This window comes from Triturus cristatus, chromosome 12, assembly GCF_964204655.1.
Source record: "Triturus cristatus chromosome 12, aTriCri1.1, whole genome shotgun sequence".
In the NCBI taxonomy this organism is placed as follows: Eukaryota; Metazoa; Chordata; class Amphibia; order Caudata; family Salamandridae; genus Triturus; species Triturus cristatus.
The window spans coordinates 413,076,488-413,100,553 of NC_140595.1; positions in this window are offsets into that span (position 1 = coordinate 413,076,488).

The following is a 24,066-nucleotide window of genomic DNA, read 5'->3' on the forward strand; positions in this document are numbered from 1 at the left end:
GGCGCAACCAGATAACTACTATTACTGTTTGAAGTGCTGCATAAATACTTTACGTTTTACTTCAAGTTAAGCCTGACTGCTTCTACTCCAATCTACCAGAGGTTTCAGCACAGGTTAATTTAGGGTTTGTTGGTGAATTCACCCTGACAAGGATTGTGGTTTCTGCTTGAGAAGGGTTTCACCCCCTCAACCAGTAGCCCAATTTCTTACAGTAAGCTGGCGAGTAACTGAGTGGGTGAAAAAGTTAGGGAATAGGAGGGTGGGGAATTAAGCGACAGTTGGCATGCGAGTGAGTATGTGGATTGGTAGATGACTAAATTATTTATTGTTGAGTGGGCCCATGAGTGGATGATTGAACAAGGAACTGAAAACGTATATCAAATATGTCAAATCACCAGGAGAATATAACCTTTTGAGGCAAGAGAAAGACTTTGTTAGTTTGGATTCAAGCAGACACTATTGGCTTATATTTAGATATGGAGTGCTCACTGTACTCATCTCTAAATAACAAATGATGTTCACACCTAGAATGAAATAATGTCATGTGCTCAAAACATCCCATTCTTTATTGTCAAAGTTGGACAAGAAAGGTGATCTCATCTATCCCTTTAGCTTAGATCCCTCTCCCTGGGATGGAGATTAATGTGTAAAAAAAATAGGAGATTCCCTCTCCCTCCTACTGCAACAACATGTATGCATCCTGTACGCATAAACTTTAATATATAAACAGGCCCAGCGTTTATAACCAGAGCTATTCTTCACCCCATATCAGCAATGAATTATGCCTCTATAGAAGGGAATGATTTGTTACTCACACTGCTCATTAATACCTTCCACTGTCTGACATCGTCACTGGCAATGCAGGCCCTCACCACAAAAGTAAGGGATTTGTGTTGAATAAACTTGCTTCAGTGGCCCGCTCAAAGCATCAGTGCTGACAGAGACACCTGGTACTGAAAGTTCTGTGTTGAGAGAACTTCAGTAAGCAAATGACCACCTTATACAGTTTCTGGGACTTTTTTAGTGTGGATGTATACTTCAGTGAGTTGGTGGCACCCTTGTGGTGTCTTTTCAGATGTCTTAAATAATCAAACAGATGGCATTACAAATCACATTACTCGTAACACCATGAAAGAGACAACTATGAATGTACTATTATTTAGGGCCTGATTCACAAAGGTCCTCCGCGAGCGACGCCCCGCACACGAGGTATAGTGTGAGAATTCTCATTTTAGAGATTCTGCCCCAAATGCAGAGACTCCCCCATGACTGTGGGGCCTCCTCCACGAGTGCAGAGGACCTTTGTGAATCAGGCCCTCTGTGATTTAAATATGCAGATCTAATTAGTATAAATATTGTGAGTTCATAAGAATTACTTTTGGTGCACAAGCTTTGGCTTGCAGGGCGATTGTGTGGGTTACGGTTTGCAGAGCTAACTATAACTGTTTAATTTCAGTGCAATTGTTGATTCTAATTCATATCCATAAATGTACTACAAGTATACACTTTTAAGTGAATATCAGAGGTTTTTATTAAAATTTAAGGTGATGCAGTCAAAGCAAACAATAACTTCACTTTACTGGAAATTTCAAATTTAATTAAGAAATCAAAAAATGCCTTTCTGAATGGAACAACATGGCTTAACTATAACTACAGAGGCACCATCACCAACTCTGAAATCTGCATATCTGTGTATCTATCTTTCTAAACAAATTCAGTATGGTTAGGTAAGCAAAACTCGTGTCCCATCATGCACTGCTTATGACCTCATCTATGACATCACTGAGGACATGTTAAATACAAAAATTGATGATATCACTGATGACATCTCAAATGACGCCAGGTCCAATATGTGTCCAGAAGCCAGATGGGGAGTTGCAAACCATTCCTTTGGATTTGTGAATCTCAAGGGGATCCCACCTGGCATGACAGAGGTCCAGGGTCCACAAACTCCAATGCGAAATCATGTTTTTCTTTAATTTTGAGATAAGAGGTGTCTGTTTGGAGCTCTTCACTTAAGCCAGGGCCACAGGATATCTTATCCTTGCAACCCATGGCTCTTTGCAATTCTTTTCAGGACTCAGTGACAGAGTCCGATAATGGCAGCTGCAACAGTTTTCCCAAAATCACAGCCACACAACAAGAGGGCTTTAGGTCCATGTAAGAAATTGGGTTATTAGTTGTTAAAGATATGAAATAGTACATCTTAAATTGTCTTTTTACTGGGAACTAAGTACGCAATTGTAACAGAAAAGTCCTACTCAGGGAATGTGATTATGGCTAGAAATCCCAGTTAAATGGCACACAACAACAACACTCTTTAAATCATTGTCCAGTCAGTGCCTTTTCATTTAAAAAGGAAAAGTACGTTTATTACACTCACACTACTAAGTACCACACATTAAGTTACAAATATATACATTCAGGTAAATGGAAATACCTTTGTTGACATTTCCATATCTCATTTCACCCTTGGTGTGTCCTCAGTGCCATAAACACAATATCCTCCCAACTTTTAACAGATGCAACATCACAGTATAAGGGGGTGTCATTATTTATAAGGCAGGCCTACTCGCTTTGTCAGGGTGCAACATTAACAAAATAATAATCACATGTTGATCTTCATCATTAAAATCAACGGAATTAATAACCATATTCAATTTCATTAATCATTAATATATATAGGCATGGCAATGTTCATCAATAATTATTGTCAATAAAATGTTATAACTAAAGCATTTTAATTCAATCAGAAACCTGTGTTAAAATGTTTCCTTGACACTTCTCAGGCCACATAAGGCAGCCATAGGACCAATCACAAGGGGTCCCTGCACTCCAAAGTCCAAGAGCAAAAAGCTCCAGCAATGTGAGTGTTTTGAAACTAATAGAAATTTTTTCACAGGATCACCTGTACTAGGCTCCAGGAGACTTAGGTTCAATCTGTTAAATAATCCAGGGGGGCTGCTGTACTCCTTGCATTCTCCCACAACCCTTGAGTAATTTATTTGTGGTGCCCCTGACCCTCCTTGGGTCACCATGAGGAAGAAATCAAGCACAAACCAAGTGCTAGCAGGGCATTTTGAGACACTTTTCTGCTCTCAGGAGAAGTGAATATTTAATGAGCGGCTTGCTCCATTCTCAGTTGATAAATGACCTCATACTGTGTGTCTTCTTTTTATTTACTTTTTTGTCTTCTAAGAGCCCCGGTCCCACCCACACCCACAAACTCAGAAGCTTCTTGGGGTGCCATGGGGGGAGTCCCAAGGCCAATAAATCCCACTGGCTCATTGGCACATCTCCAGTGCTGCTCCAGAACTGGCAATGGCTTTGTGCTCCCACCAGGTGGGAGCAGCTTCTCCTTTGGGCTCCTGCCCAATGTGGGAGAAAGACAGTGTCCCCTGCTGCCTCTGTAGGCAAAGAGGTAAAAGGCTACATGCTCTGCCTTGCTGTGGCTGCCTCATTTATGTCTCTGGGGATGGTGTCCCTGGGACATTCTAGCATCAAACCACAGGGAATGGGGTCGCTGGGGTTGGAATTCTGCTCGGACAAAGGACACCAGGCAATCTCCTTTTCCAATGGAGGAAAATAAATTAAAGATGCACCCATCCTCAGCACCTCTCCCACCATAGGGGTACTCTATTAAGATACGGCAGAGTGCTATGCACCCATTTCCCTTCACATTATATATTTTTTAAAGGGCAAATCTTCAATGCAGCATTTTCTTCCTTTATGACTCGTTTTGTTCATTGTGTGGTCAGGGCTAGCCCCCAAGGGCATTTTCATCAGGTCTCCTTGTATCTAAAAGGGACATATTATGCAGGGACCTGGATTTACTGGCTAATTATCATATGCAGATTTTTCTGCCCATGCCATTCTTCCCACTCACTAAGTCAATCACTGATAATTGTTCCTTTTGTGTGTTGAGGCTTTTGTTCACTCTGCTGGGGAGCAGAGTAATTAACTTGTCCCTGTACAGGGGACAGAAACCTGAATTCTGATCATGAGCTGCACCAGAAAAATATGACAGTTACTAAAGTCCAATAAGATGACGATTTTGTGCATAGGGAACTGTAAATTGAAAACTCGACATGCATGTTTTACCCCAGTTTGACACCTTGCTGGACTGTGTAGGCCTAAGTGCAGTGAAACTGCACTTTAGAGAGATTTTGCCTATATGTATAATACACATTACAGATTCTCCAGTAAACTCTACTGTCCTATTTAATGCCCAATAATATTAAAAGACCTACACCTATCCTGGCAGAGTCCCTTCCCCGCCAGGCTACCTCTGTGCAATACCGGACTACACAAGATGGTAATCCTACACATGCAGCCCCACACACGTGTGCTCATATGTTTGTGTCAGGGGTGGCCAGCACAGGTATCAGCGTTGGGGCGGGGTGGCGTTGAGGCGGGGCAGGGTGGATGGTGGAGTGGACAGACAATGGGATAGGGAAAGTAAAATAAAAAAATAAAGAATAACCACTTACCTTGCGCTCATGGCGATGAGGCGAGCCCAAGGTAAGTAGTTTATTTCTTTTCTTATTGTACTTTCCCTATCCCGTCGTCTGTCCACTTCCCACCCACTCGCCCTTCACCACCCTCTCCCCGCTCCACCGCTGTTACCTGTGCCAGCCGGGCCAGGTTCACCTGTAACGAGCCCATTGCCCATTTCCCCAACAATGCCCACAGTAGAGTTCCAAAATCTCGGTGGTTAGTTGCAAAATATCTTGGAGGACTAAATGAATGAAACCCAAGTGCTACAGTCCATGAGCCCAACATTTGATTCATGGTTTCGAAATGGATAACTTGAGAGAAAAGCTCCCTTTTTTAATAAGATGTGAATATTTTTTGCATTTGTGGCCTACGGATACTCTGCAAACCTAGGTTTGTGGACCTCTGCAGATGAACAGAACATATATTGCTATTGTTTTAAATCTTTCAAGTCCAATGAATATTTTATTGAAGGCTAATTTCTCAAAACATTATTGATTGAATTTAAACCAAATCGAACAAAGTCACTTCCTCAAGTAAAGTTTTACTTTTATGCCAAGTTTGTAGCAATTCTGCTCAGCAATTTTTTCTGTATCGAAGAGCGAGGAATATTAAAGGAATTCAAATGCGAAATGTCACTTTATTTAACCCATCCACCTGTTTTTGGGCCCTGTTTGACAGATCTAAAAAGAACATGCCACACAAAAACCAAATAAGACAAACTTTTCTATTACAAGGTTTCATGCAGATTTGTCGAACTCGAAATGCCTTTTCAATGTAAGCTCTGACCTAACCATATTTATATATTCACTGAAACAATCCAATGGTTAAAGTGACGTTATAGTTCCAGAATTGCAATTATATCTTACTTTATATTTATAAAATCTTTGAAATTCAATGAAAAAAATAAAGGTTAAAGGGATGTTATAGTTAGGTGTAAATGTCAGTTAAAACATAAAGTTTTAAAGTAGCAAAACCACTGAAATTCACTAGTTTTATTTATCTGAAGTAACTATAACTTGTGCCCTAAAGTAACTATAACTTGCGCCTCTACCATGCACAGTGTTGGTATCAATGATGTCAGTTCAAGTGTCATCAGTAATGTTATCAATGATATCACAGAACATGTCATGAGTGATGGAATATGTGTCATAAGCTGTGCATTACATAGTTAGTCTAGTTTCTTATTTTGTTTCAACAGATTGAAGGCATTAGGACTTGGAGCCTGGGGGACCGGGTTACTCTGTCACAAACTTGACGGATATCCTGTCCACCGTATTACAAGCCCATTATATCCTATAACACTTGTAATAGGGTGCACGGGATATCTGTCACATTTGTGATGGAGTCACCCATCCGCCAAACTCTTAATTAGGCCCTTAATCCTTTAATGGGTACCCACACATGTATTGAACACCATGCATAGGAAAATTGAAACCGGAGTAGCCGCAGTAATGAGATGCTAGTATTTCTTGTAGCCTCGAAACTCTTCTATTCATTTTGTTCTTGATTTTCTTTTAGCCTCACTCTAGGAGGCCTCTTCTGTCACATCTTTATGTAGGATTTTCTTATTTCAAAAGGCCACTGCAGTTTCAAATGACACTTGCCTGTGATCTTGGAATATGAAAAAAGGCCAAATCTAGATTTTTGTAATATTGAGTTTACTTGCTCAGAAGAGACAGTGCTGGAGTGTGTGGTAAGGGAAGACAAGGCTACTATAACTACACAGTAACTTTTAACAAAGTGTGATGTGCTGAATGCATTAAGGCTGGTCTGGGACATACATTCATCTGAAATGACATGCAACTCCTTAGCCATGCATATATTCTCTTTGAAAATTTGAAAAGCGTCAAATATTCAAATATTAGTCGCAATGAGTATTTATGTGGCCATACTTCTAGAGACAGTGACATTTTGGGTTGTGTCAGTCACTGAAAAGATCCATTACGATCACTTCTATATCATTATAATCACATAGCATACATAGTAGCACAACAGTTAAATCTTTGCATTTGATTAAAATAGGATTAATGTTAAAGAATATATATTTATATTACAGAACCTAAAGTTAGTCACTATTTCTAAACTCAAAACATCATTTAAATAGTCAGCAAGGAGTAAACATTAATTCCTAACAGTGAAGAAAAATAATGGCACATTAACGACAGGTGTGCCGCCATTTTATAATACCTTTATGCAACTCAAATAAACGTGGTAAGCTTCAATTTTCTCATCTCATGCTATAAATTAACTATGCCACTTAATAAGCAAGTATATATATTACATCCATGATATTCTTCAAAAGATTTCGAGTTATGTTTTCAGGTGAAAGAGTTTCAACAATATAAGCAAAGGGGATACGAGTCTGACAGCAGACATTTTGGGCTCAGTTACACTAGTATGTGAATTATGAAAGAAGTAGGGTTTATAACAATTGATTGATGAGTGACAAGCTCAATTTAATATTCTTCATTACGATTACTTTCATTTGAGCTTTTCACTAGTAGGATTTTGGATTTTTCATTAGAAACATGTTATGTTATTTATACTTACAGCATCTTTCCTAAATCTAATTTCCTAATGTGTTCAGTAATGGGGCACATTGCAGTAGCAAAGTAGACTAAAAATATTCTATATTAAGAAAATCTTATTAAAAAAATCCAAAACCTAACTAGGAAAATGTTCATACTTAGGAAGGGAAAAGTCGACAAATGAGAAGAAGAATTCATAAAAAATCAATTCTGTTTAAAATATAAGAAACTACAAAGCACAAATGAAAGCTAAAACACATTATATAGAACAGGAGGATATGTAATTAGGGAGTGACGTGGCATCAAAAACAGAAGAGCGACAGAGCACAGCAACAGGAAAGCCAGTGGCTGGAAAGAAGGTCAGTGGCACAGGGGTTGGGCAGAAGTAAAAAGAAAAGATGTAATAGATGCAAGGGCTAGCGATGATAGAGACCAAAGCGTATAAACAGCAAGTACAGTGGTCACCACCTTCAAATAAAAATGCACAGGGAGAAAAAGGAATGAGAGAAGTGTGTAAATGAAGAATGAAAACCGTACTGCAGAGGGGAAGAGGAGAAAGGGATGGAGTAGGAACCGAAAGAGAGGGGGGCTGAAGGGACGAGACAAAGGAAGGGACAACCAGGGAGTGTAGAGTGTTTTTATTTGTGTAAAGATAGAAAAAAGACAAAATATAGGGTACGAAATGGGGCCAGTGAGAAAGAGCATGAAGAAAATAATAAAAAAGCACAACTACAAAAAGTATATAACAAAAACGTATTGGTAAAAAGCTAACTTTATTTACCACTATAGTGTTGAGAAACACCGAGAAATGCATGTTCAGCACAACTTTTTTAACACTACATTTTTGTTGTCTACATATTTGGAGATGGAGTCGTTTCCATGTACAATCACAGAATGCTGATGACCCAGATATCCACGGAATCACTGATTGAAATTTGCAAGTTAAGATCTCACACTCATGGAGTACTAACTAACATGAGAGGACCCAATTTCCCAAAGTTTTTTTTGACTTTTCTGGTCCAAAATTGCTTATTGTACGCCTGCTAGGAACACCTTTCCAGGAAGACTACTGTGAATGATTGTGAATTGCAAAAAATGTGGAATTCTTAAATTCAAACAGATAAGTAAATCTCCTCTTATCCTTTTTTGGTAAATCGTTCACTTAGTCTCTGAACAAGAGCTTCCTCCGTCAAGACAGAAAATGACTGTTTGACCTGGTGCATGCATATTGAAAGAACTCTTTAACTTAGTTGCACATTCACTCTGAATGCCTTCAGACGGAAAGAAGGAGCACAGGTAAGAAACCTTTCAGAAAGCAGACCAGCTTTGTGGGACATGTCTCACCACGGCACCTATGTGATAGTCCATCTATTTCTAAGAGCATTTATTAATTGCAGGTTTGACACACAAAAATATTGGGAACAGATACTCGTTGGAGGCGTACGACTATGGCATTTATAGATGTACCTTTTTTGAGTATCACAGGTCCCAAGGAAACCTTTTAGAAACGTGTGAAATCTTAAATTTCCAAGCAGAGCCCTCATAGGCCTTGTTTGTACGCCTGTGTATTGCCCATAGTGTGGACAGTCTTTTTGATCTATGGTGTAACTGCATATTTTCACATTTTTTCCATGTTTTTTTCACCATGGAAATATCTTTACATGTGGAGAACCTTCCTCTGTATACAAAACAATAGGCCATTTAGTGCTCTTTACCCCAAAACGCAGGTGTGTCCCCAAGCATAGTTTACTGCTAAAACTGGGTGTACAGTTATGGTGGGGAAAGCTTTAAGGAAGGGTTCTTATTATCCATAAAGGTTTGCCTTTGTCGGTGTCCCCAAAATTTGCAATATCCACGTATTCTCAGCTGGCAACTCCAGTTTTCTAATTTGGGAATTGCAAAAAATCCACAAGCTATTGAAAGACAATTTTGACATGGGTAAATTAAAAGTGGAGTAGCCTAGAGTGGAATGTATTGTTAAATGTTTATTTAGAAATAACTTTTAGACTAAAGTTGGCTGATTTGGTGATTCTTCTGATGTGAGGACTAAGAGATGATGTCCAGTTTGAAGTGAAACCCATAGAACTAACAGATGCTGCGGTAGAAGAAGCAATGCCATCTACCTTGAGTTCATCAGTCAGTGCAGGGTCAATTTGCTTATTGTATTCTCAGACAAGGAAAGGAATTCTGGTTGTTTATGGTAGAAATTTCAATAGGGAGTTGTCAGTCATCCTGGACTGCGGTCTTGCAAGGGGGTGATGTAGGCAGTAGATATCATGAATCCTTGAAAATTGATGTGCCATATAATTGGTGTCTTATTCACATATTTTTGGCTAGACTCTCCTGTAGACCTGAAGGGCAAATCCAAGGCTTTGTACTTAACTGAGTAAGGTGGTTGCTGTAGGAAGATGGAATATTATGTGGTGATGCTAGTTAGGCTTCGCCATGCAATACTGTCACAAACTCCAAAGTTGGTCCTTGGATTCACATTAATAAATCCTTAACTCAGTCCTGGTAGTGTGGCAAGGAGCAGTCAGGCTTTACTAGAGGAACGTGTGTTAAGCATTTCCAACATGGATGATAAGTAATAGGAGAGACTCGAGAGAAATCCAACACAATTTTTAAAACTAGATTGTATTTTTAACTTAATTTAGACACAAAAATAAACAAAATAGCATACATATAACTGGAGTTGTAGATTTTTGAAGCATTATAAAATCAGTGCAAAATAATACAGTGAAACTTTATCATTGTAGTCAATGGGATATACCACTAGTGACAATCAGTCACTTGCAGGTCGAGATGCATTGAACCCTTGCAGGGTAAGCTACTACCTGGGATGGCTTTAGGACAGTGCGACAGGGCGCTGACCTGTGGGGGGGCACTGACCTCCGCGGGGGGGGGGGCACTGTGTTTAGAAATAATTTATGATTGGAGAGATGAGGAGCACGTTTGCCCGGTGGTAGTGAGAAAATCTGAGGAAGCAGCCATGGTGTGTGTGGGCGCCAAAAATAATTGTCACACCGGGCACCACCAGCGCAAAAGCAGGCCTTGGCTACAGCAGTCAGTTCAATTTTACCTGGCCGTGGAGCCCAGGTGCAGAGTTATCCTGGCTGTCCCTGGTGCTGAATGGGAGCAGTGGAAGAGCTGTTTTTACCACTGAAACAGTGCTGTCTGGAAAAACACATCAATGTTTGTGGTTGCTGATGTCAGGCGAAGGTCAGATAGAGTTTCCTCTAGGTGCAGCATCGAGTAAAGGGGTCAGTTGTGGATTGAAGACCAACAAGCCGTGGCATCAGTAAGTGGAGCAGAAAGTTACTTCAGTGTCCAGTGGTCCCTGGGAGTTCAGGGGAGCCTGAGGGTGCTTAAAGCTTCCACGGGGTCCCTCTGTCTTGGAGAACTGAGAGATAGCCTAAGAGGAGTCCCAATCAGACAGTTCCAGGAACATTGCCACAGGTGCAGGGTATCCTTCTTTTGCTCTGTGCAATTCCTGTTGTCGCAGACACAGGCCTCTCCTTCTCTCCTCTTTGATGCAGGTTGTTCGGAACTGAGGTTCTGGTAGTCAGGGGTATCCCTTAAATCCTAGGTTTAGGGGATTTAGGGGTGTGGGAGCAAGCAGCCAATGGGCTGCTAGTCCCTACAACTAGTCCACCCCTGAGAAGACCACATCCGGACCTGGGTCGCCTTTTCTTTCCAGAATCCTCTTTTCTGCCACTTCTAAAAATAGCAGACCCTTCTTCCAGTGTAGTAACCATGCTGCCCACTCTGGATGAGTGGCTAGCAGACTGGGGGTGTACACCTCTTTGACTATCTAATTTCCCGCCTGCCTGGGTGCAAGTGTCCCTGCTGCAGGTAGAGGGCTGTTTCATCTTCTGGGAGTCAGCCCTGATTATTATCAGATGCAGTGCATCCTTTTAAGCTCTCTTCCTAGATGTGCCCCTTCACTAGCCTAACTGGGAGAGAGGAGGTATGACCTCCTTCCTTCCAGGCATTTGTTCATGACTCCTGGGAGTAATCACACTGTCTGGCAGGAGGTCAGAATCCTGTCTTGGTGGCAGCAAGTGCGGGAAGTACCGGCTTGCCAGTCAGAGCACAGAGAAGCTGGGCAACCAGGTGGGCAGCCTCCAAGGTGGCCACCTGGATGCTTACTACATCACCCTCAGCACGAGATTCATGTCAGGGCTGAGAAGGGGCATTGTTTGATACCACAAATGATATATTAAGGTAGAATCATAATGGAACTGCCAACCTCGGGTTTGCCTGGGGGCCACACCATATCTTCCACTTATAGTGTCCTTTAATGGCAAAGGGCACTATATGGCCATGTAAGCTTGTACATACACGTCCACGCCTTTGATATAATGCACCCTGCCTCCTGTGCTTCAGGAGGCCATCCTTGGGGGTGACTGGCATATATCAAAGATAGTGTATTGATTTTGCCACACATGGTGAGGGGGGAGTTACGTTTGAGCAGTTTACACTTCTCCTGTGGTTTACAATGGCAGGCCTGCTGTCAGTGGTTTATTTGGGTCACTAAGGGTAGCACAAACAGGCCTGCAAGCCCTGGGGACCTCTTCACCCCATGCCCTGGATACCACTGGTTTCTTATACTAGGGGCTTATAAGGAGGGTAAAGTCATGGTTATTTGGGGTTGCCTATTGACACATAACAGTTTTAAGGAGAGAGCACTGTCACTGAGGCCTTGGCAGCAGACTCATAAATCATAACCATCAGAATTGAAGCAAAAAGTGGAGGGGTGAATATACAAAACGGGTTCTTTCCTGCAGTTGCTACTATGGAGCTCTGGAGTACACAACATAATATTAGTGCCTCATCTGAGATCTGTTCACCAATCCTACCAGCTGATAGCAACTGACAAAAAAGGAGACGTACCAGTTCAAAATCTGACCCTGGATCCTTATGCAGCTCTCCAAAGTTTGTAGTAGAATACTGTGAAACAATGTTTTCAAAGCTGGTTATCTACCAAGGAGACCATGTAGAAAGTAGTCCACCTCATGGCGTATACTGGGAGCATCATGTAACAATTTTACAAATGCACTTTCAATGCTGTATCCAGAATATTATTATGATGCCTAATTTGCCATAAAGTGTCATCTGTTTATGTAGTTGGTCAGTGGGTTGGAGACACACTTCGAGATTTCTTTACCAAGCCAAAGCATGTTGGAGATGGGTCAGCAGTCCATAACTGTAGAGGAAACTGGGGTCAAAGTTAGTTTTTCCATGATTTGGGTGACCTGGGAAGTTTTGAAAAAGGCAGTAAATATTCTTTAGATGTTAGCAATCATATATTGCTCAGTAGCAAACATGACAGAAGAGGTGGATATTACTCTAGATGGTGCTGAAAGGATGGTACATGTTTACTCATTTTCACAGTAAATTTATCACATATGGTTGCTATTTCTACTCTGAACACCATTACTCAGTGTACCACTGCCTTCTTAGAGGCATGCAGGAAGAATGGATTAGTACACACAGCCACAAGCCATAATTCAACCAGAGCTGTAATCTTTCTACAAACTTCGACTTTCTCTCACCACAACCACTCACCCTACACCACTCCCAGAGTGCAACAGCCCATACCGCAGTCCCTAACTATCCCCAGCCAGTACTGTGTCATTTAAGTCACAATATGACATTAGAATTCAGGCCAGTGTGAAGCTGCGGGTAAATGAAACAGCATCTCCATGACGTTGGATGAAATCAGGAAACTTCCCCTGTCTTCAGTGAGGTGAGGTGTCCTGACTCCACAAAATGTGCAGATGAAAGGATAACCTGATGTAGATACATTGCTCTGTGATTGTGAAACCTAATTATCTGATGAATCCAGGAAGGTGATACTGGCTTTCATTAAATTAAATCAAGTTCAATAATATCTCACTCAATGTAGCCATTTCTAAAGGGCACATTAAACAGATGTATTTCACCCTAGAAAATCATTATCTAAAGCCTAAAAAAATGTAAATGCCATATTCCGTATCTGATGCAAATGTACCTATATTATAGAGAGCAGTGGTAGGTTTTTACAAAATGTAATGATGAACAATAACTTGAACTAAAAAGCACAAAGCTGGGGGCATGGCTCGGGTACTTCAAAGATGGCCGCCGGCCAATCAAGCTCCCGATCCCCGGTCCAGCTTTTTGACCCGTTCTCTGACCAGAGACGCTTGTGGTCTTATTTAATGGTGGCAGGAGGCATCTCAGGCCAGGCACCATGGTGGTGAGTCTACTTTGGTGCTTTGGGCATTCGTCATCCAGTATCCCGCCTCCTTCTCCTCAATTGCAGCAAGCCGCGCTAAGCATTTCCCCCCCATTCATGCTGACAGGATAAGCGGCACCTCCCCTGCTCCTTTTTGAGTCCATTTTTGCCTCAATATGTATGATTTCCTACTGATTTCCAACCAATTACCATTTCTTTCAAGCAGCTGTAATTTCTTTCTCTGAGGACTTTTGCCCTCTGCATTTATATAATTCTAGCCGTTCCATCGATTTCTAGGGGCTACCAAACAGGCTGAGTCCAGTATCATCTTTAGCAATTAATTTGCTTCTGGCAGCTTTAGTTTGGGGGCACAGTCTTCTCCTCATCAATGCTACCTTCATTATGGCTGAGGGAGGCGGTCCTCTTTTGAAGGACATCTTTAGCATCAATGCCACCTCCATTTCTGGCAAGGAGAACACTGTAGGCTAGAAATAAAAGATTTAAAAAAATCCCACATCTACCGGGAAATCTCCCTTCTCAATCTCCATGGAGGACCTAATGGACAAACTCAAAATGCTGAAACCCTTCATGATGGAAATGAACACCAACCTCCAATGTCTAGAGGACAAATGGTCTTCTCTTGAATCTAGGGTTTCAGATATAGAGCTCAATTTTGCAGAGTCTCAGGATTTGCCTTCAAACGTAGAAGCTATGGCCAAGGAGAATGACACCCTTAAAAGGCAACACAAGGATTTAGAAAATCAAAACAGGCACAAAAATCTCTATGTTTAGGGTATATTGGAGGGAACCAAGAGGGACAATATAATCGCCTTTCTGCACTTCAATTTACTTAAAATTGTGGGTCTTATTGACAGTGCTCCCCTTAACATCTAAAGTAACCATCGTCTTGGGCCCTGAACTTCGGGCTCAAATGTCGCTTGCAAACCTAGAGGTATTAGTATCCTTTTCTTCAATATACAGACCTCATGCAAGTTCTCTCTGCTTTCAATCAAAGGAAACAGATGACTTGGTCTGGACACAAGGTCTTCCTCTCTCACTATGTTTCCCGAGCCACAGCTGCTTGATGCAAAGAATTCTTGAATTTGCGCCCCTCGCTGCATGCAATGAATGTTAGATATGGCTTTCTCCATCCTTGTATCTGGGAAGTCACCTTCAAGGATAAAACTACATCTTTTGATGCCGCAGCCCAACTTACAGAGTTCATTCACCAGCACAAAAGAGAAGCTATGGACACTGGCTGCTCATGAACTTTCATTTATACATTATCTTTTTTGTCTATGGTTTATTATTTTCATTGGATTAATATTACTGCATTGATATTTCCTTTTTCTCACTAACGTTTTCTTATCTCCCACCCTCAGGCCCCTTTTATGTTTCTACTGACATTTATGATTGTGCTCATTGCTCAGCTGTTGTTTCATTTTCCCTCTTTGAGTTTTCATTCCACGCCTCCCTCTTTGAATGAGTAAATCCTCCTCTGATGTCCAACCATGTCCTATATTGCTCATTTCAGTTCTTGTTCAGATCTACTCTTTTCGGTAACCTTTCTCTCCTTATCCTCAGTCAATTTCTTTTTTCTTAGTTAATCCTATATCAGACCGAGTGTTCCACTTGGTTCATCTCCCATGGTGCTCCTCTGTGCTCCTGCTTCAATTTCCACCTCCTCTTGAATTGTCTCTCTATGGATCAGGTCTTTCCGACTCTTCTCCATATAGTTCTTTACTATATTTCCCTGGTTCTTTTCAGACTCATTCCCTGTTCCTTTTGTCATTCCCCTTATTGTTGTCCTTCTTTTTCTTCCATTAATCGTTTCCCTGTCTCGTCATCTTTACCGGTATGCAGTTATTTCTTAATGCACTTTCCATGCTTGAAGAGGTTGCTGTTTTATATCCTGTCCTTCAATACTCTAATCAATCAATCAATCAATCAATCAATCAATCAATCAATCAATCAAACATAGCATTTGTAAAGCGCACTACACACCCGTGAGGGTCTCAAGGCACTAAGGGGAGGGGGAAATGCTGCTACTGTTTGAAGAGCCAGGTCTTGAGGAGTCTTCTGAAGGTCAGTAGGTTTTGGGTCTGCCGTAGGCAGATGGGGAGGGTGTTCCATGTCTTGGCGGCAAGGTGGGAGAATGATCTGCAGCCGGCGGTCGCTCTTTGGTTGCGGGGGACATGGGCGAGGGTGCGGTCTGTGGAGCGGAGCTGGCGGGTGGGGGTGTAGAAGCTGAGACGGCTGTTGAGGTACGCTGGTCCGGTGTTGTGGAGTGCCTTGTGTGCGTGGGTGAGGAGCTTGAAGGTTATCCTTTTGTTGACAGGGAGCCAGTGCAGGTCTCTCAGGTGGGGTGTGATGTGGCTGCGGTGAGGGATGTTGAGGATCATGCGTGCAAAGGCATTCTGGGTGCGTTGGAGCCGTTTCAGGAGTTTGGCCGAGGCTCCTGTGTAGAGGGATTTTCCGTAGTCCAGTCTGCTGCTGATGAGGGCCTGGGTGACCGTCCCTCTCATTTCGGTGGGGATCCACTTGTAGATCCTGCAGAGCATGCGGAGGGTGTTGAAGCAGGAGGAAGAGATGGCATTGACCTGCTTCATCATGGAGAGGGTCGAGACGAGGATGACCCCTAGGTTGGGGGGATGGTCGGTGGGTTATGGCGCTGTTCCTAGTGCCACCAGGAGTCGTCCCAGGCCGAGGGGGTGGATCCGAGGATGAGGACCTCCATCTTATCCGAGTTCATCTTCAGTCGACTGTTCCTCATCCATTCTTCGACGGCCTTCATTCCTTCGTGGAGGTTGGTTTTGGCGGTCCTTGGTGAGGGAGAGGATGAGCTGGGTGTCATCAGCATAGGAGATGATGTTGAGGTCATGCAGTCGGGCGACATGGGCGAGTGGAGCCAAGTAGATGTTGAACAGTGTTGGGCTGAGGGATGAGCCCTGGGGTACGCTGCAGAGGATCTCAGTGGCTTTTAATGAATACACTTAAAATTGTTTATTGGAAAGTCAAAGGACTTCGGGCCCTATCAAACAACAAAGAATTCTTACACACCTTTCCAAACTCTCTTGTCATGTTGAGTTGTTACAAGAGACCCATCTTTTTTTTAAATATATTAATTTGTTAAAGAAAAGTTGGGTTGTTTCTATTTATTGTTCTCCTGCTGTTCACCACAGAAATTGTGTTAATATTTTACTTCATAAAAGTTTATCTATTGATATTTTAAAGCATGAACTTGATTCTGACGGTAGATGGCTTAATTCAGAAACAACAATTAATGGGTGTCCTTACTCATTTGTTTATATTTCCAGTCCAAATTGGGTTGACACATACTTTTGGGACTCACTTTCATCTAAACTGATGTCAGTTATGCGTGTCAATCTCGTCTTGGGCGGTGACTGCAACCAATTGTTGGATCCCTTCCTAAATAGAAAATCTGCATTCAAATACATTCCCAATACCATTTAAAAGGCCTTCTATAAAACCATCTCTGATAGAGGTTTAGTTGATGCATGGCACATTTTCAACCCTGATCTTTTAGAGTATTCTTTCCCCCCCTATCACTCTTTTTCAAGAATTGATTATTTCTTTTGTAGATAAAAGGCCTTCTATAAAACCATCTCTGATAGATGTTTAGTTGATGCCTGGCACATTTTTAACCCTGATCTTTTAGAATGTTCCTTTTCCCCCACCTATCATTCTTCTTCAAGAATTGATTATTTTCTTGTAGATAAATATCTCCCTTAAACTTTGATCCATGCTGAAATGAGACCCATCCTCATCTCTGATCATGCTCCAGTGATTATTTAACTGGCAACCACCCATTTGCCCTCTCGCACTAATAGATGGCGTTTCAACAATATGTTACTACAGGATCAGCAGTTTGCTGGATTTGACTAATTCAGCGTTGAATGTTTTACCAATCACATTACTACCGATGTCAATTCCCCTCATGTTCTGCAGGAGGCTATAGCATTCATTATGTTTCCCCCCAAAAAAGGCTAATGCCAAGGAATCTTCTATTCTCCTGCAACATATTAAGGATCTAGAACATAAATACTATACTTCTTCTCATTAAGATGTTTTAGAGAAACTTATCCAGGCCAAACTCTGATTTAACTTCCATTAACAATGCCCATAGAGCCCCTTTTAAAATTCATGCTAAGTACTATGGCGGATCCAATAAAGCTGGTAAGTAATTAGCTAATTATTTAAAAGTCATAAAACAAAAGTCTAAAATAGAAGTCATTCATGATACCTCTGGTAATCAACAATTTTAAGATGAAGAGATTATGACTTATTTCTCCGACTTCTACTCCAAGTTATACACTGAAGATGCACCTTCCACTCCTGATTCTCTAGAGTTCTTTTTCATTAACCTCACAAGCTCTACAGATTGACTTTTATCTGTTGGAGGCAGATATCGCATGTGCTGAGATCTGCACAGCCATTTCCAGACTTGCAAAGGACAAACCACTAGGTCCTGATGGTTTCATGGTCAAATTCTATTCCAATTTTTTGAATTTTCTGGTACCCAATATTTTATTACTTATGCAACATCTTCTTGTTTCTGATAGTATGGTTGGTTCCTTTTTGAAGGCTATGATATGTCTGGTTCCAAAGAAAGACAAGGATTTGACTCAGTGCAAACATTACAGACCAATTTCTCTTATTAATACAGACAGCAAAATTATCTCAAAGATCTTAGCGCTCCATGCTAATGAGTTAATCCGTTTTTTAGTTGGTAATTATCAATCAGGCTTTGCCACAGGTCGCAACATCTCAGACAATTCCCGAACCTTCCTAATAATTACTCACAGTGCATCTAAAAGCAAAACTCCTTTAGCTGCGGTCACCTTGGATGCTGAAAAAGCTTTTGACAGTGTAAACTGAACCTTTGTGATTTAGGCCCTCAAATGGCATGGCTTCGTCCCAGATTCTTGCAGTACGTCAAAATATTCTATGCCTCCCTTTCCACTTTGGTTTTCACCAATGAACTCTAATTTCACTATTTTCCCCTCACAAGAGGAACACAACAGGGTTACCCCATATCACCTCTACTCTTCATTCTTTCTTTGGAACAGTTTCTGGAGACTTTAAGAAGATCCCAGACTTTAACCGTTTACATTCACAGACATATCAATATTACATTTACTGCTTATGCAGATTATATTTTACTCCAATCCGCATAAAATTCTTCCTGAGGTTCTTTGTCTGTTATCAAACTATTCTAAAATTTCTCGATAGTGATTAAACTTAGACATAGCCAAAGTAATGCCTCTTAACAAATTCGGCCTTAATGATATGTTCAAGGACAGAGGTTTTCTTGTGGAATCCCTCTACAATTAAATTTTTAGGTATTATGTGTTTTCCTTCCTTCAAAGATACCATTAAGGCTAACATAAAAGCTCTAAAACATTTATAAAGCTGTGCCAAGTTTCTAAGGGGGGTGAGCAGGGTTATTTTAGGTATGCAACTCCCTTAACCTAACTAGAGTTAAGGGTCCCTACTTGGACAGGGTACAAATCTGCCAACTAGAGATCCCCATTTCTAACAACTCCCTTTGATAAATTATGCACTTGTTAACTTATTCCCTCCTCATATCGACCAAAATACACTCTTCTCTTAGACACCATCAGACAAAACATCATAGATCCTTCCTCTGTCCGCACTCACACTTTCAGTAACCCTATAACACCCCTTGATCCCTCCACCGAAGTCAAAGCTTCTTTTATATATACACAGCTCTCTACTCCAAAACCAGTTAGGGCCACAACCAAAACTGAAGAATGTTGGGAACATGATCTACAATCCACTTTCTCAATTTCATTATGGGGCAAACTATGGCTCAAAATACATCATACGTAATGTTCGGCAACCACCACTCCGACTATATTTCTTTCACAATAGGTTATTTTAACTCCTTGTACTTTATTCAAAATTAAACTTTAAAATAATAATACTTGCTGGGCCTATAACGCATCTCATGGGGATTTTCCTCATAGCTTTTTTCATTGTCAACAATAATTTTCGTAGATTTCAAGGCCGTATCACACATTGGCACCAGGCCCCACACAAGACTTTGGGGCACATTAAGAGCATGAATGCACTTTCTCATGAATACTCTGACTGAATGAACTGTACAGATTTCCTAATTTGGTTAAGAGGACAAAGCTGAATGCACAGAGAATGAGCCCTGATGAAGTCTGCTTTTACGCTTACAGTAAAAGACGAAACACATGTTGGCAAGTGGCAAGTCTAAGCATAAGGGCGAAATTGGATATTCAAATAAAGAACTGTTGATACCACAACCTCGACGTCAAAACCTTTTTGACTGCTCAGAGAACTTTTGTAATTCTGTTTGGAATTCCTTTCGTTAGAGGAAGATCAGGTGGCTCTTCCTCCTCCAGAGCACCACATGATATATGGACACCTATTGTACGGATTGTTAAATGCCTATACTTTTCATATGGAATAAGTTGTGTGCTCCTACACTCCCAGCCAGCATTCCTTTCTTGCTTTATTCAGCATAGTTCTGCCTCCTTTTATCCCCCTCAATAAAAGGTAAAATCACACAAAATGGCATTAGTTTTTACAATGCAAATTCGTTGTTATTATCAGCTATAGGGAGATGTCTTATTGTGCACTAGGTTTGTAATTATATTTTCTGGTCAAGTTGATTTTTTTTTTACAAACATCGACTTTGTTACAGTGACCTCTCATCTTTATGTACAATTTTGCTTGGTTTCACTATGTAATTTACTTAATAAAGCAATTTGCTAGTGCATGTTGGATGGCAATTTCTTTACAAATGCAAAACAACACTTGCCATTACCATGTCAGTAAATCTTCGGTGGGAGTGTTCTAAAGTGAAAAGGACCTGCAAAGGTGTGGCCACCATCGGATTTACACATTTCTGGATATTCAGAAAGTCCTTCCTGAGCCCTTCCCACCCTCGAAAAGTGTGAGATTTAGGATTGAGACCCCTTAAAATGTAAAGCCTTCTCCAGTGTGGGATGAAAAAGGGACACCGCCAAAATGAATGCAGGTCCAGAGGAAGTATTTAATTTTTTAGGCAAAACCATTTTCTCCAAAGAGAAAAATTATGAAAGGTAGCAAGTGTGTTTGCACTTCTCAAATTCCCATATCAGCAACAGGATTATGCATGGAAAGCTGCAACTGGTACATATTTCCAGGTGTAAGAGGAAGAATTGTATGAAATTCTGAAATGTCATAAATCTACAACCATGTGGGTGATTAAACCTGCAGGTGCAGAGTTATGACGTGATTGAGGACCACAGTCATCTCATTACGATCACTTAGGGTTTTACACCAGCCTATTTTATCACAGATAATAGTAATTAAAACCCTCAGTGAGTGTTTTTGGTTTGTTGCATTACAGTCAAACCAACATATTTCCCTGACCTAATTCAGTCAATGAATACACTATATGAGCACTTTCCCATTTCCCCAGCCTCTGCTGCTCAATATCAGTGGCTGGTAATTTCCCTGTTACGGCACACTTTCAGTGGCAAATACCTCAATATAGAGCCTGAACCAGCTGGTCCAGACTCACTAAAGTACTAAACACTGAAATAATTGAGAACACGTATTTTGTTTTACTGACTGACAAAAAACAGACATATGGGTGAATTCGAATTTGGACTCATTTTATGTTGTTAATATTTGCCAAATGAGCATGCAAGAATTACAGTAAACCAGGCATAAAGAGAGATTTGGCAATGACAATTGACCATACAGTTTTCAGCCAGAAAGACTCGAGTGTACCTAGCAGAGACGTAGATATTATTTGAACTGACAGAAAATACACGTTTCCATCTTAGAGTATGCGCCCCATATCGTAGCAAACGTGGTAGAAACACTTAGGCAGATAGCAAAGTGGAATGCAAACAAGAATGTGAACCAATGCTTGCTTCACATGTCAATCTGGAGAATAAAACCAGGACGTGTAATCGCAATTTGAATGTTTTCAGCTGAATATTGAATGGACAGGCCTCCTGGACACTGTGACATCTTGGACACAAAATGGCTGTCAAGGAAGCCTCTTAAAAGAGGCGCTCATTTATCTTTCATGAAAAAAACACAAACATGAAAATCACTTTCACATCGATGTAGAAGTCGCTGCTCGCAGGCGCTGCCCGACGCTGCTGCTGAGGCTGTTACAAAGTATTTTGTTATTAAACGACCAGTCTACTGATGAAGTCATATCCATCAATGCGGTGACAGCCTCAGAGAAGTATACACTGTAACAACACTCTGGAAGTACCACACAGCAAGAGGGGAGGTGGGATATCATTTCCCATAGTAAATAAAGACATCTTCTTCCAAAGTCATTATGTCGCATCCCCTAGATGCTAATGAAAAAAAAATTAAGTACCTGAATTAGCATAACTAATTAAACAAATGTTCAGAGTTACTGCTAACAATGTTCTCCAGCCATAATGTGCAATCACCTATTATTAGAAGGCCTCCGCGAGTTCCAACGGCCTTCATGGAACATTTATGAGCACTAGACGCTCGCGTGCTGTCTAAAACCAAGGCGCAAACATGGCGTTCACAGTAGACGTAGAAATAGGTCTAATGCTCGGTGAAGTCTACACCCTTTGCCTTCATTCTGATAGGAAGACCTTACAGATCATGGCATGTACACATTGGCGTAAACAGTTCAAGCAAAGCTTAATCTGTAAAAAGAATAACTGCTGTGGCCCATAGTTTTTCTGAGGAACCCACAGTCGGCACTATCGAAGGCAGGGTGCTGAATACCAAAGCTATGTAATCTTGATTCCACCTTATGCCTCTTCAATCCACCACCAGACACTTCCTGCCTCTTTATCCTATTCTGGCAGGTTTTCTTTTTCACCCGTGCTTTCTACCTTTGTCACTTTTTCCGTCTTGGTTTTCTTCAGCTTTACACCCTTTTGGGGTTTTCTCTCTCTTGCCCTGGATCAAAGCTGATTCAAGAAAAATGCTAGCTGGTCCCCTAAATGAGTGCTGTTGGGCTTCATCTGCCACCAGCTCAAATTCAGCATCGATTTCATGTCAATTTCACACAAATATAAGCCTCAAAGATTTATATTCATGTTTTTTGGGGTTCTTCATGATCCAGATATTGTAACTGAAAATCCAAATCGGGTCTCAACACACTTTCTTATACTTCTCACATTCAAATAAAGATAAAGTTTTGAAAATAGACAGTCCATAGGGAACTAGGCATTCAAGCACCACTAGTACTTCATTTTCACCTGTGTATATTGAGAGGCACTAATGCATGTTGCAGGGTCAACATATTTTGTAATTCTACAAAGGAGAGTGAGTTAATTAACATTTCAAATAATCTGATGTACTCTTTCTTGCAATACCATAATATAGCAAAAAATACTCAAGAGTTTTATGGAAATTAAGATTTGCTGTCCCATTTTAAACATACGGGTCCTGGCAATATTTAGTCTCATTTTAAGATGCTGGAGTATTTCTGTTAGAAACTGAGTTTCATTGCAGATGCCCTCCAAGTTTCACCCCCATTAGAACTGCTAGATGCTGTTTTTTTTACTCTGATAGTGCTCTGAGACCTCCTTACCAGGCAACCAGTGCCTGTGCTCTTTCCCCTAAAAGTGGTATGAATTGGTACATCCAATTGGCAAGGTACTTTTCCCTCTTCCAAGTCCCTAGTATATGGTATCGGTGGTACACAGGGCATGGATGGTAAGTCGCCAGGGCTGTAGCACTGTATTGTGCCACCCTGTGTGACTCAAGTAAAAGTGTGTCTGCAGGCCTGTTGTTGCAGCCCTGCAAGACAAGGTTGTCTGCTAGAAAGCGACTCTGCACACACCAGGTGCTGCTCAGCCACGCCGCTGCCTTAATGTAAAAAAGTCACTCTTAAGGTTGTCCTACTAAGCCTCGGAAGTAGAGTGCATTATATTAAAGGTGTATAGGTGTATCTATCTATCTATCTATCTATCTATCTATCTATCTATCTATCTATCTATCTATCTATCTATCTATCTATCTATCTATCTATCTATCTATCTATCTATCTATCTATCTATCTATCTATCTATCTATCTATCTATCTATCTATTCACTGAAAAAAACAAAGGTTTCAGGCACGTTATAGTTAGAAATTAGCATTTAAAAAACCTTACAAATTCACTGAAAAAACCATAGGTTTTACAGAAAGTTATGGTTAGCAGGACATTTCACTCGTACAAAACCAGTGAAATTCCCCCGTTATAGTTAGTTCAGCTAACTATAACTCACGCCCCCACAATGCACTGCTGATGACGTTACATATTACATCACTCATGACATGGTCACTGATGACATCACTGATGACATCTCAAATGACATCACTGATGACATCACTGATGACATCATGTGTGTTTCTGTAAAGTTTAAATATGTTTGATATATATAGGGAAAGGCGTATTAAAGAATGAGTGGGTGTATAAGTGTCTGAATGGATGATTTAGTAGGTGCGTGACTGACTCTATAAGTGAGTGATTAAACGTATCTTACTGAATGCATGGGTTAGTGACTAAACTGTGTGAATGTCTGTATCCGTCTGTCTGTTGGTGTGTAACCGGCTATATGGGTTTGTGAATAGCTACATAAGTGTCTATATGTGTTATTGATTGGTTGTCTGAGTATCTGTATGGGTGCCTGAGTGTTTATGTGGGTGGGGTGTGTGTGACTCTGTGCATAGATGTGTGAGTGAGTGATTCACTGGGTGCATGGTTTCAAGAGTGCATCTGTGATGGACTGTATGGTTGGGTGAGTGTGTGTATGGGTGTGTTAGTG